At 39.7% G+C, this 13,364-nt stretch overlaps 1 non-coding gene across 1 annotated transcript; it reads right to left on the bottom strand.

Moving 5' to 3' along the window:
• Positions 1-6,552: 6,552 nt before the first annotated feature.
• Positions 6,553-6,658, bottom strand: LOC122054465. The gene has a single exon (XR_006132773.1). It is a non-coding gene; the product is annotated as a small nucleolar RNA R71 (small nucleolar RNA).
• Between the last annotated feature and the right edge of the window lie 6,706 nt (positions 6,659-13,364).

The raw sequence follows: 13,364 nt of genomic DNA, 5'->3' as shown, positions 1-13,364 counted from the left end.
ATTGTAGACCACCATGTCATATAGTACATAGAAGACACTATCTCTGTGATCTATCCTTGATAAGGACAAGCTCAATGGAGCTAATTTCCTAGACTGGTATAGAAACATGAGAATAGTTCTCAAGCAAGATCGAAAGAAAAATAGTACATCCTAGAGCAGCCTATTCCTGAAGTACCCCCTGCTACTGCCACTAGAACTAATAGGGATGCTTACAATAAATATCAAGATGATGCATTAGATGTATCATGCCTTATGCTCGCCACCATGAACTCTAAGCTTTAGAATAAACATGAGAACATGGATGTTTATGATATGGTTGAACACCTTAGAAAACTATATCAAGGACAAGCAAGGCATGAGAGATTTGAGATCTCTAAAGCACTGTTTCAATGCAGAATGCAAGAAGGAAGTCTCGTAGGACCATATGTGCTTAAAATGATCGGGAATGTGGAGAATCTACAAAGGTTGGGATTTCCACTAGGCCAAGAATTGGCCACTGATCTTATCTTGCAGTCGTTGCCTGATAGTTATAGTCAATTTGTCGTGAACTACAACATGAATGAAATTGACAAATCACTGCTTGAGATGTTGAGCATGTTGAGAACTACTGAACTCAACCTTAAGAAGGCAAAGCCTGGTTCCATTTTGATGGTGTCTAAGGGCAAAGGCAAGTGGAAGCCTAAAAGTAAGGGTAAGACCCAAGCCAAAGGAAAGGGCAAGACTCATGCACTGAAACCCAAAGGTGGGGGTTGCTAAGGAAGGTACCTGCTTCCACTACGGTGACACCGGACACTGGAAGAGAAACTGCAAGTTATACCTAGAGGAACTGAAAAGGAAGAGAAGTGAGACTTCTGCCTCAGGTATATATGTTATAAAAGTCAATCTATCTATTACTTCTTCACGGGTATTAGATACTGAGTGTGCATCACACATTTATACTAATGTGTAGCGGAAGAGAAATAGTAGAACATTGAGAAAGGGCGAAGTGGACCTACGAGTAGGCAATGGTACAAGAGTTGCTATTGTCGCAGTAGGAACATATTCCTTATCTTTGCCTGCTTGGCTTGTTTTAGAACTTAAAGAGTGTTGTTCTGTGCCTACCATAACTAAGACCATTATCTCTATTTCTTGTTTGGATAAGAAAAGTTTTTCATTTGTAATAAAGGACAAATGTTGTTCTGTTTATTTCAATGAAATATTTTATTGTAGTGCACGTCTTGTGAATGGACTCTATGTTCTAGACTATAACAATCCAATCTATAACATAAATATCAAATGGTTCAAGTCTAATGATTTGAATCAAACATATCTCTAACATTATCGCTTAGTTCACATAAATGAGAGTTGCATATCCCAACTCCATAAGGATGGAATTTTGGACTCATTTGATTTTGAATCATATGAGGCATGTGAATCTTGTCTTCAAGGCATGATGACAAAGACTTCATTTAGTGGACTCGACGAAAGGGCTAATGATCTGTTAGAACTCATAAATACTGATGTATGTGGCTCTTTTAAAATAGTAGCTAGAGGAGGTTATCATTACTTCATTACCTTCACTGATGATTTCTGTAGATACGGCTATGTGTATCTGATGAGCCACAAGTCAGAATCCTTTAAAAAGTTTAAAGAATTCAAGAATGAAGTACAAAACCAACTTAGTAAGAGTATTAAGATGCTTCGATCAGATCTAGGTGGGGAATACCTTAGTCAAGAGTTTCATGACCATCTCGTTGAGTGTGGGATCATATCTCAACTCACTCCACCTGGAATACCACAATGGAATGGTGTATCAGAAAGGAGGAATCGTACCTTATTAGATGTGGTACGATCGATGATGAGTCATACAGATATTCCTACTTCCTTTTGGGGGCATGCTCTAGAGATAACCACTTTTACACTTAACCGAGTTCCATCTAAGGCTGTCATAAAGACACCATATGTGATATGGATAGGGAAGAGTCCCAAGATGTCTTTTATGAAGATTTGGGATTGTGAGGCTTACGTTTGACGACTAGTCTTAGATAAACCAGGACCTAAATCGGACAAGTGCTATATTATAGGATATCCTAAGGAAACAAAGGGATATTGCTTCTATAATCCCACACAAGGTAAAGTGTTTGTTGCCAAAAATGATGTCTTTCTAGAAATGGAGTTTATTTCTAGAAAAACTAGTGGGAGTGAAGTTGATCTTGAAGAAGTTCAAGATACGCAAACTAGTACCGAAGCCGTGATGGGAATTAAACAGGTATCACAAGATGTTGTGGATCAGGATTTTGTTACACCACAAGAAGTTGTGGAGCAGCAACCTATTCAAGTAGCACATGCTTGTTGGAGTGTATACTGAAAGCCTAAGCTTTGTAAACATTCATTATGAATAAAGAATCACATTTGGTCAAATTGTCTACATTTAGTTGTAGTTGTTCAATTAATTTATACTGTAGATAACATAGTATGTGGTGTCACATGCAGAAGATGATGTTATCAGTACCTTATAAATTATAAACAGTAGCTCACGACCAAAATGGAAAGGAACAAACCATTAGAAGGTCGTAGTGTAATTAGGTATCAGTTTATCTTGACTGTATAATTACACTAGTACACTTAGAGTGTATTGAGTAGGACCATTTGAGGTCGTTTCTTTTATACTGATTTTATAAAAAACAAAGACCTCGGTTATTATGGAAGTGTGTGCTCTTAATCCTGATATAATAACAAGCACATATATTTGATATTTATTTCTTTAATTTATCAATGGGTGAGATTTAGTTCGATGAATCAATAAGCCCGATAAGTTGGGAAATTGTATCACTTATAGTGTGTGTTGTTGATTATAGAAGGAAACTGTGTCCTAGAGATACTAGGTTGATAATGTCCCCAAGAGGAGCTCATAAGGATTGTCATGTTAAACCCTGCAGGTGGACTTAGTCCGACATGACGATAAGGTTGAGTGGTACTACTCTTGGACTAAGATATTAATTAAATGAGTTGTCAGTAACTCACTTAATTAGTGGACATTCGATATCTTAAACACAGGGAGACTAACACACTCATAATAAGAAGGAGCCCAAAAATGTAATTTGGGATTGGTGCGGTAGTTCAATAATAGTTCTCTAGTGGAATGAATTATTATTGATAAAATTAAGTTGTGTGTTCGGGGCGAACACGGGATGCTTAATTTTATCAGAAGACCAAAACCAATTCCTCCTCTCGGTCCCTATCGTAGCCTCTTAGTTATAGAGTACTATACCCACCTATACCCACCTTCTATACCCACCAATAGGGGGTCGGCCAAGCTAGCAAGCTAGGGCCGGCCTAGGTATAAGATTGGGTGGCCGGCCCTAGCTTGAACCCAAGCTAGTGGGGGCCGGCCAAATTAAATTAAAAAAGAAATTTAATTTTAATTTTTATTATGTGGAAGATATAATTTATTAAAGAGAATTAAAATTAAAATATCTCTCTTGTAAAAGATCTACAATAGATTAAAGAAAGAGATTAGATCTCTTTCCTTATTTGTAGATTGGTGAGATATTTTATTTTCTCTTTAAAAATTATTCACATGTTGTAAAATTAAAATTATGGAAATTTCTTTTTATCAACCATGAAGAGATTTTTGAAGAGAAATTTTAATTTTAAAATTTCCGGAAACAAATTAGGAAGTTTTAATTGTTGATTGAAACTTGTCCAATTTGTTCTTCATGATGTGGCCGGCCACTTGAATTTAATTGGGGAAATTTTATTTTATTTTTCTCAATTAAATCATGTCAAGGAAATTAAAGAAATTTTATTGTAATTAAATTTCCTAATTTGCCTAGGCCAAGAAATATAAAAGAATGGGTGAGGGTGCCTTCATGAGAGACAACCTCTATTATTTCTCTCCCTCTTTTGTTCCTCGGTGTGGCCGGCCATCCTTTCCCTCTCTTCCTCTCTTCCTCTTGTGGTGGCCGAACCCCTCTCTTTCCTTGGAGCTCTTGTGGTGACCGGATACTACTTAGAGAAGAAGAAGAAGGAGAGGAAGCGAGCATCTCTTGGAGCTTGGTTAGTGTTTTGATTTTCTTCCTTGGTGAAGCTTCTTTCTTTGTGGCCGAACCTAGCTAGGAGGAGAAGAAGGTGGTTGGTGGTTGATGTGCGTAGATTATATACTCTTTTATGCATGTTTTTATGCACATTTACATATTTTGAGCATGCTTGATCTATGCATTTTTATACTTCCAGCTTTCCTTTTAGCATATTTACTCTTTTGGTTCGGAGATCTGCTTTTTGTGCATTTTCTGTACACAGGAGTCGATTTGGTGAAGAATCTACATCTTTGGGCATGCATTGGAGGAAACAAAGGGAGAAAGCACCGGGTCGTGTACCTCACACGGCCATGCACTGGTATGGAGCTCGGGCCGTGTGGAGTTTGGCACCAACAGAAGAGGAAGATGACATGGCCGTGTGACCCTCGCACGGCCGTGTCAAGATTTGAAGCCAACCAGAGCAGAAGCCTTACATGGCCGTGTGGATCTACACGGCCGTGTGAGATTTCCAGAGACCAAGCAGGCTGCGGCCGTGTGCACCACATGGCCGTGTAGCATTTCCAGAGACTAAGCAGGCTGTGGCCGTGTGCACCACACGGCCGTGTAGCATTTCCAGAGAGCAGAAGGGTTCTGGTCGTGTGGAGTCACACGGCCGTGCAGCTTTGGCAGAGAGGGAACTGGACATGGCCGTGTGAATCTCACACGGCCGTGTCACGGGGCCGTGTGGCGCCCGATTCCCTCCTCTATTTAAACCCTTCTTCATGAATTGAAAGGGGATCTCTCCCCCTTTGGGAGAAGGCAAGATTTGGTGGTTTCCTCCCATTCTTGGGAGGATTTCTGGGCGATTCTAAGGGAGATCTCGACGATTTCGACTCCAGAGCGAGGATTGGATCCGAAGACGAGGCTTCTTCGTAGATAAGTTTTCTCTTTCCCCCTCTTCTTGATTTCTTGGATTGGGGATTTAAGAAATGCTTGTATTCTCTATTTCTTCGGGTTTTCTTCCTCGATTCATGGAGTAGATCTTGTATTCTAGGATTAAGGGAGTATTTGTATGATGGATTGATGTAATCTCTAATGGATTTGCCATTTTCTTGTTTCAATGACATTGACTTGCTTGTATCAATTAGATCTTGAATGATTAATGGTGATTTGTGCTTAATTCTCATTCTTGATTGATTGTTTGGATTTCTTGTGGACTTTGTAAAGATAAACTCTCACTCGATCATCCGAGGGATCCACGTGACAGGTGCAAGCCCGTGTAAGGACGTTTGAGAGATAATCTTGAAGAGGAAATGGGAATATTCAAGAGAGTAGGATGGATCTTGTGATTAGTTTCTTGTATCTTGATAGATTAATGAGTTGTGGGCTTCTATGTTGATATCCGAGGAAGGCATAGTAATAGGTGCGCTTCTGTGTAAGGACAATGTAGGTTCATGTCTAATTAATCCTACTTAGATACATTTCTCAGTCCTTAGCCGGTTGTCTATTGCAAGAGAGAACCGGCAACTTTCTACATGTTTGGCAATTGAGGGATAAGAATTGGTGAACCATTTACATTCAAGAAATCTTACAAAGAAACCGAAACTCCTAGAATCTCCCTTTATCATAACCCAAAACACTAGACTCTTGTTTGTTGATCTTTAAGATTAGATTTGTTTACCTTTACTTTGCTTTTGAAACGATTGGATAGTTGTTTAGCTAATTCGCATTGAGACATTTCTAGTGCTTATTCCAGTCCCTGTGGATACGATAATCTTTTATATTACTTGCGACATTTCCGTACACTTGCGGAGCGTAACAAGTTTTTGGCGCCGTTGCCGGGGACTGCGCTATAACATTAGGAATTATCAATTGAGTTAGACTAAACATAACATTTGTTTTCCTTTCATATTGCATAGTTGTAACTGATCAGTAGATTTCTGTTTTTACTTTCTTGTATAACTTTCACTTCTTGTTAATTCTTTTTGTACAAATTCAATTCTGCATTTTTGATCCTTCTATTTTTCTTTTTGTGTCGAATTGCCATCTGCTATCCTGTTCTTGTGTATGCGAAGATCTAACTTTGCAGGGGAATTCTTTCCTTTTGACCCTGAGATTGATAGAACTTTCCATAAAAGAAGAATTCTGCAAAGGCAAATTGAAGAACAGGAACATTTGAACATGGCGAATAGACCACTTAAGGATTATGCAGCACCCTATGCGAGAGGTTTTCGATCTAGTATTTCAAGACCTTCAGTGGAAGCTAATAACTTTGAGATCAAACCCGCAATCATATCTATGGTGCAGCAGAACCAATTCGGTGGAGGACCTCATGAGGACCCTAATCAACACTTAGAGGTCTTTTATGAAATATGTGGTACCATGAAAATGAATGGAGTTCCTTCAGATGCAGTTAGATTATTGTTATTTGGGTTTTCTCTAAGAGATAGGGCAAAGCAATGGCTGAATTCTTTGGCCCCTAATAGCATCACCACTTGGGAGCAGTGTGAGCAACAGTTTCTTGATAAGTTCTATCCACCAAGCAAAACAGCTCATATGAGGAATTTAATTGCAAGCTTCAAGCAAACTGACTCAGAATCTCTTTTTGAAGCATGGGATAGATATAATAGTATGCTCAGACAATGCCCACATCATGGGTTGGAAAGATGGTTAGTGTTGCATACTTTTTATAATGGTATCAATTATCATACCAAAGTGTCCCTTGATTCAGCTGCTGGAGGGGCACTTATGAACAAAAGCTTAGATGAAGCCGAAGAAATCATTGAAAGTGTAGCACAAAATCATCATCAATGGGCAAATGAAAGAAGTGGAGGCTATTCCTCTGTAAACCCAACAATTAAAGCATCAGGGAAGTTTGATGTAGATGCAGTCACTCTTTTGTCTGCAAAATTGGATGCTCTTACAAAGAAATTTGAGAATATGGGGACTAGTGCTAATATGGTCAATGCTATTAGTACATCTTGTGAAGTATGTGGGAGTTCAGAGCATTCAAATGACTCATGTCCATTGGGAGCTATCACTGCACAAATCAATCAACTTGAACAATGTGATGCAATCATGAGTTACAATCAAAGGCAGAACAACCCATACTCAAATACTTATAACCCTGGATGGAAGAGTCATCCAAATTTTTCTTACAGAAACAATCAAGATCAAGGACCATCCATGGGGGCAAGACCAAATTTTCAAGCTGGGCAACAAAATTTTCAACATCTATCTTCTCAAGGCTTACCAAAGTCAAATGTTGAAAAGATGCTTAAAGAAATTATCTTAGGTCAGAATGAAATGAAGCAAGATATAGCAAAGCTCATCCAGAGAATGGATAATTCTGAAAAGCATCAAAAGATCCAGGATAGTCAAATTGCCCAACTAGCTTCCTCATCATCCAGAGCACCAGGACAACTTCCAGGAAAACCTGATGTGAATCCTATGGAGCATTGCAATAGGATTGAGCTTAGGAGCGGACGGACCTTGGGAGACTCCCAAGTGACTGCTTTAAAAGGGATACAAAAAGAAGAAGAGCTCTCTCCTCCTATATCAAATCATATTCAAGCTAATGAGGAGAGTACCATTGAGGTTGAAGAAACTCTTCCACTGAGCCATCAGAGCAAAGCTGTCCCTTTTCCTTAAAGACTTATAATGCTCAAGAAAGATGAAGAATTTGGCAAGTTTCTAGAAAAAGTTAAGGAAATTTGTGTAGAGGTACCTCTTATCGATGCTATTCTGCAAATGCCTAGATTTGCCAAATTCCTGAAGGATCTCATGTCAAACAAGAGAAGAAGAGGAGAGGTCGAGACCATTGCGCTTAGTGAGGAATGTAGTGCTATTTTTGAGAAGAACACTTCTCCAAAACTGAAGGACCCAGGGAGTTTTTATATCCCTTGCAACATAGGAAAAGAATTTTTTGAAAAAGCTTTCTGTGACTTGGGGGCGAGTGTTATCCTCATTCCTTACTCATTTTGTAATAAATTAGGTCTCAAAAACATTAAACTTACTACTATGGCACTTCAACTTGCCGATCATTCCTGCAGGTACCCTTTGGGTATTATAGAAGATGTGCCAGTAGAGGTGGATGGGAATGTTATTCCCACAGATTTTGTCGTGTTGGACATGGAAGAGGACCCTAGGATTCCTATCATATTAGGAAGACCTTTCCTTGCTACAGCTGGAGCTATAATTGATGTCAAAAATCATAAGCTTTCTTTGGTAATTGGTAAGGAAAAGTTGGAATATGATTTATCTAATATCTCTAACCATGTCTCGTCTCTTTTAAATGCTTGTAGCAGGTCAAGCATTTATAAACTTGAGGAATGGAATTTCCATCCTCATGGAAGGCCACCAAATGAAGAAGACAATGAGGTGGAGGATGTTGGGAGAAGATCTCCCAACAAAAATGAAAAGTATATCTGTCCTCCAAGGGCGAGAAAAAGAAGCGAATGATAAAGTTTGGTCGAGCTAAAGACCTTAAACAAGCGCTTCTTGGGAGGCAACCCAAGGGTTCTTTTAGTTAGTTTTGATCTGCATCTAAATCTCTTTTAGTTTGATGCATTCTTTTGATTTTTGTTTTCAGGTTAGGTGCAAAACGGAGCTTGGCCATGTGCTATACACGGCCAGGCAAAAGTTGCAGAGAAGGGAAGTGCTTAGGCCGTGTCATCCAGACACGGCCGTGTAGCATCTTCCGAGGAGAAAAGGATCTAGGCCGTGTCTAAAACACGGCCGTGTAAAGAATCCCGAGAGGAAGGATGGAGAGGCCGTGTCCCAGACACGGCCGTGCGAGGAATCCAGAGGAGAAAGAGTGGGAGGCCGTGTGGATCTACACGTCCCGTGCAAAGAATCCCGAGAGGAAAGATGGGGAGGTCGTGTAGATCTACACGGCCCGTGTAGGAGAACTATGAAAGTCTTCTTCCTACCTCACACGGCCAGATCTTGGCCGTGTTCCGCACACCCCCGACTCTCCAAAACATATCTTTCTCTCCCAACTTCTTAAAAACCCCTCTCTAATCTCTCAAGATCTCTTAGATCCGATTCTCCTCCTCTCTAAGACTTGGACTTTTTGTTCTCTTAACCCAAGATCTTTTGTTCTTTGAAGTTTTGTTCTTTGAGTTCCACAACTCTAGATAATTCTTCCCCTTTCTAAACTCATCAAGATGTCCAATATTTTAAAGAGACTTCGCAAAGGAGGGGGTGGATCTAGTGGAGACAAAGAGAAGGAGCCATCAAGGGACAAAGGAAAACAACCAGTGAAGGGCAAAGGCAAAAGGACTTCACGCAACGAAGGTAATGACAATGAATTCAATATTGTGTTTAGAAATGATGATCAAGTAACTAGATTTGCAATTCTTGTCAATAGAAAGATAGTGTGTACTAGATATATGGACCCAACTGTTCTTGATATGCTTGGAATTAGGGAAGATGTAGATTTGATGATTGGGTTTTTGGATTGGAGTGATATTATGTACACACATTTGCCTACATATCCTCGTCTTGTTTTGGAATTTTTAAGTTCATTGGATGTCCATTTTACTAATGAAGATGATTATTCTGGAAAAATCTCTTTTAGATTAATGAATCAAGAATTTCTATGGGCATTTAGTGACTTTAATTCTTGTTTCGGAATAACCACCGGTAGCCCTCGTAGGTTTGATCAAAGGTTTAATTGGAATCATTTTTGGAATGCAATAACTGGGTTAGATCAACCTTATGAGCCTTCAAGAGCTAAGGCCTCCCATATGCAAAACCCCATCTTTAGGTATCTACATAGAGTCATGAGTAAAACTATTTTTGGTAGGGGAGAGAGTGATGGGGTGGTTAAAAGGATAGAGCTTTATGCTTTATGGGCTATGCTTTATAAGGTTGAATTTGACTCTGGTTTTCATTTTGTTCAAACCTTATTGAGATCGGCTAGGGCATCATCGGGATCGATTGTTTTTGGTGGTTTGATTACCCGAATAGCTTATAATTTAAATCTTGATGTTGATGGGTTGGAAATAATTCATGGTAATGACATGATTGACATTGATACATGTCTTGCTATGAAAATGATCGTTCGGGATGAGAATGGTTTCGCGTTTCCTAGGAGGAGTGGTTCTCCTTTACCCCTTCCTTTTCCTGAACGAACTACTATTCGTAACCCGGCTAATTGGGTGATTTCTGAGTTAGATTTTGAGGATAACCCTTCTATACCTGGAGACACTGAGCCACATCATGAGCCCTCATCATCTGGACACACGCAGCCTTCTAGCTTTATGGAGCCTGCTAGGCATTCTTTTGCATATGGCACGGGATCTTCTAGGTTTGATTTTTTGGATTTTCGTACGTCTCTAGAATCACTTCATGAGAAGCAAGATTCCCAACGAAAAATATTGGAGGGGCGCTTCTCTTTATTTGATGATCAGTTTAGGGAGGTACAAAATCATTTTCAGTTTACGAGGAATTTTCAAGGTCAAGTGGCTGAGTTTGTGCAGGACTATGATACTGATCAGGCTAGGATGAGAGATTTTATGCAGAGTATGACGCTTACTAGCCAACAAGTAGATGCTTTATATGAGTATCATAGATCCTTGGGTGAGATTCCAGGTTTTCCTAGTTTTCCTATTGGCCAACCACGTCGTAGACCTCCTTTCCCTCGTCCACCTCCACCTCCTCCACCATACTGATTTCATCGGGACGATGAAAAGTTTAAGTCTGGGGGGGGGAGGTGTCATGTATTGTTTAGTTTGGTTTTCAGTTTTTAGTTTTTGTTAGTTTTTCATGTTGGTTCTTATTTTCATTGCTTGTTGCTTTATTTTGCTTGTTTTTGAAATAATCATGGCAAAAAAAATTTTGAGAACATCAAATCTTCACTTATATGCTTTCTTGGATTCAAGTGAAATGTTAGCACGATTATTATCTTGATTCATGATGTTCGAATGATGCTAGTAGTAAACTTTGTGTAGTTCTTTTTTCTATCTTGGGAAGCATTAATAAGCTAAGAATCTTATGGTGATGAGTTTTAGTTTTGGTTCAACCTTAAGGATTTTATCTTCACTACACTTGTGCTTGACGCTTGAATAGTTGATGTCATTGAAATAGTCATGATTCATCTTGTATGCTTAGTACTTGGTTTCCATGGTGATTTCTCAACTTTCATTTTAGTTACTGGATGAGGCTCAAATCATTAAAGCTCATTTGGAAAAATCAAAATATCCCAACATGTGTGCTAAAAGTACATTTGTGAATAAGTTTTGCACAATGCAAACACTTATAAAAAAAAAGAGAAAAAAATAAATAAAAGAATAATAAGGGATATAAAAAATAGTTGTCATGAGTGGAATCTAGCAAGTCACCCCTTTGAGACCGAGTTAGGTTACTGGGCAAATGACTGTTTAGCTTCTCTTGAGATTGAGCACACCTTTGAGACCTTGGGTTAGTTGAGAAATATGAACCAAGTGAATGGTGAGTAAGTGCCTATCACTGGTTACTTGTCGTTCACTGGGAAGACTAGGAATTCAAATTTGATGACGACTTGACTAGGACATGGATTGAAACTTGAAGGGTGTTGAGTTACTTTTACACCGCACAAGATTCTTATGCTTGAACCATACTTTACTTGTTTCCATGATCATGCTTGTTAATGAAACTTTTTGATAGAGTTAGAAAAGTGCACTGGGTTTTATGAATGTGTTGTAGAACATATGAATTTAGACTGCAGCATTTTGCTTGAGGACAAGCAAAGGTTTAAGTCTGGGGGTGTGATGTGCGTAGATTATATACTCTTTTATGCATGTTTTTACGCACATTTACATATTTTGAGCATGCTTGATCTATGCATTTTTATACTTCCAGCTTTCCTTTTAGCATATTTACTCTTTTGGTTCGGAGATCTGCTTTTTGTGCATTTTCTGTACACAGGAGTCGATTTGGTGAAGAATCTACATCTTTGGGCATGCATTGGAGGAAACAAAGGGAGAAAGCACCGGGTCGTGTACCTCACACGGCCATGCACTGGTATGGAGCTCGGGCCGTGTGGAGTTTGGCACCAACAGAAGAGGAAGATGACATGGCCGTGTGAACCTCGCACGGTCGTGTCAAGATTTGAAGCCAACCAGAGCAGAAGCCTTACATGGCCGTTTGGATCTACACGGCCGTGTGAGATTTCCAGAGACCAAGCAGGCTGCGGCCGTGTGCACCACACGGCCGTGTAGCATTTCCAGAGACTAAGCAGGCTGTGGTCGTGTGCACCACACGGCCGTGTAGCATTTCCAGAGAGCAGAAGGGTTCTGGCCGTGTGGAGTCACACGGCCATGCAGCTTTGGCAGAGAGGGAACTGGACATGGCCGTGTGAATCTCACATGGCCGTGTCACGGGGCCGTGTGGCGCCCGATTCCCTCCTCTATTTAAACCCTTCTTCATGAATTGAAAGGGGATCTCTCCCCCTTTGGGAGAAGGCAAGATTTGGTGGTTTCCTCCCATTCTTGGGAGGATTTCTGGGCGATTCTAAGGGAGATCTCGACGATTTCGACTCCGGAGCGAGGATTGGATCCGAAGACGAGGCTTCTTCGTAGATAAGTTTTCTCTTTCCCCCTCTTCTTGATTTCTTGGATTGGGGATTTAAGAAATGCTTGTATTCTCTATTTCTTCGGGTTTTCTTCCTCGATTCATGGAGTAGATCTTGTATTCTAGGATTAAGGGAGTATTTGTATGATGGATTGATGTAATCTCTAATGGATTTGCCATTTTCTTGTTTCAATGACATTGACTTGCTTGTATCAATTAGATCTTGAATGATTAATGGTGATTTGTGCTTAATTCTCATTCTTGATTGATTGTTTGGATTTCTTGTGGACTTTGTAAAGATAAACTCTCACTCGATCCTCCGAGGGATCCACGTGACAGGTGCAAGCCCGTGTAAGGACGTTTGAGAGATAATCTTGAAGAGGAAATGGGAATATTCAAGAGAGTAGGATGGATCTTGTGATTAGTTTCTTGTATCTTGATAGATTAATGAGTTGTGGGCTTCTATGTTGATATCCGAGGAAGGCATAGTAATAGGTGCGCTTCTGTGTAAGGACAATGTAGGTTCATGTCTAATTAATCCTACTTAGATACATTTCTCAGTCCTCAGCCGGTTGTCTATTGCAAGAGAGAACCGGCAACTTTCTACATGTTTGGCAATTGAGGGATAAGAATTGGTGAACCATTTACATTCAAGAAATCTTACAAAGAAACCGAAACTCCTAGAATCTCCCTTTATCATAACCCAAAACACTAGACTCTTGTTTGTTGATCTTTAAGATTAGATTTGTTTACCTTTACTTTGCTTTTGAAACGATTGGATAGTTGTTTAGCTAATTCGCATTGAGACAT

The sequence above is a fragment of the Zingiber officinale genome, chromosome 3A (genome assembly GCF_018446385.1).
Source record: "Zingiber officinale cultivar Zhangliang chromosome 3A, Zo_v1.1, whole genome shotgun sequence".
Classification (NCBI taxonomy): Eukaryota; Viridiplantae; Streptophyta; class Magnoliopsida; order Zingiberales; family Zingiberaceae; genus Zingiber; species Zingiber officinale.
Note: the sequence above shows the minus strand (reverse complement) of the source record. Positions and strands in the feature narration are given on the sequence as shown.